Source organism: Mesitornis unicolor, unplaced genomic scaffold, assembly GCF_000695765.1.
Source record: "Mesitornis unicolor isolate BGI_N332 unplaced genomic scaffold, ASM69576v1 scaffold1722, whole genome shotgun sequence".
Taxonomy (NCBI): domain Eukaryota; kingdom Metazoa; phylum Chordata; class Aves; order Mesitornithiformes; family Mesitornithidae; genus Mesitornis; species Mesitornis unicolor.
In genome coordinates this window covers 27,077-28,790 of record NW_010171078.1, presented here as the reverse complement: position 1 = coordinate 28,790, position 1,714 = coordinate 27,077, and positions in this window count along the sequence as shown.

Sequence of the window (1,714 nt, the reverse complement as noted above, 5' to 3'; positions counted from 1 at the left end):
GTAGGGAAAAGGCAGGATTTTTTATTGGGTTTGCTTCTCTACCATGGGCCTTATCTCATTGTCATGCTGTGCTGTTGTGCTAAGCTGAGAAAGTGAGACAGATACTAGTGACCCAAGCTCCTTCTGCTGCATCCCTGGTTTGGACACTCCTGAGCTTTTTACTGGAAGTTACTTAACAGCCCATGTCTGCTCTGTAGCTGGCCCTAAAATAAGAAAACCAGGAACAGCACAGATTTTGTGCTGATTGATCAGAAAATGCAAATACACACAACCTCATTCTCAACCAGTGGAAACCAGCCCAGCTTTTGGTTGACAGCTGGGGGAAGAGATCTGTTGATTGGAAGTGCACATCTATACCAGAGCAGCAAACACTTTACTCCCCATGCTACCTAGAAATGGTGTGCTCACTTTGCTGAACAGGGGCTTTATGGCCGGACCGTAATTGAAGACATTATTGCTGAAAGGTGAGGGAGCATTTAGGGAGGAGGGGTCCAACACACTATGGCGCTGTGACTCCATGAAGTCAGTCCTGAGGTCAGCAGGCTAGCTCGAGCCTGGATTCATAAGCCAAGAACAGCAGAGCTGATTTGCTCTCAGAGAACCAGCTCTGCTCTCAGGCTACATCTCGGCTCCAGGTGAAGCTTGAGAGATGGTATTTTACCAGCTAAACAGCCTGCTGGGCTCCTCATGAAAGGTGGTATGCAAAGGGGCTGGCATCTGAGACAGAAGAAGAGCAGAGAAATGGTGGTGTCATCTAGCACTTAGAGGCAATGCTGACCTCCACCTTCAACAGCAATGATAACAGGGACACCTTGAGCCCTGCTGGACAAGGGAAACAATGGGAAACAATGTGTTGACCCCACATCCAGCATCCTTGGAATGATACCTATTACTGCCAAAAGTCCAGGGAGCTGGAAATACCCCTGGCATTGTGTAGGTAGGTCTTAACAGGACCTCTCCTTTTCCCTGGCAGACAGGAGACAGACAGCTAAAGAAGTACTGCACAATTAGTGGTTTTATGACATAGAAAATTCGATGACAAAGTCCTTCAGTAAAAACCATGTGATCAGTCCTTGCTTACCAGTGACAGAGGAAACAGCAGCTCCTGAGCATGTAAACTGCTGCTGCTGCCAGGATGAGGACTGCAGAGGCACAGGAGGAGCTCAGAGCCTTGCAGGGTGGAGAGAAGAGCCAAGCCATGAAGTGAGCTGCTGGATACAGTCATATGAGCAACTGCAGGATGAGAGTGCCTTGTGCTGGCATCAAACTGTAACACCATAAAGGGAACAGCCAAGCAGTCAGTGCTGGCTTATTTACCCACCACAAAAAGATGAACCTTGAGTTGTGGAACTACACAAATGCTACCACGAGTTCATCTAACTGCTTCAAAGTCAGTTCACCTATATCTATGCTTTACCTGCAGCCGGTTTGGGAAATGTGATGTAAGGGGCCCCAGGGGGAACAGGTTGTAAGGTGGAGAGATGGGACATGTTCCTCCCACCCAAAATGCTAACTGATATTTCAAGGTCTCACTAAAAGGTTGAATTAGCTGTAATCTCTTCCGCCTTTAGTCTCTGCATTCAGACAAGCAGAACAGACAACCTCATCCTCCTGCATTCCATTTTCCCCCTGAGCAGAAAGATGGGCTTCATGTCAAAAAAGCAGCTAAGATTCCCCCATTTGGAGGAGATGGAGTAGTGCAGACCTATTTTTA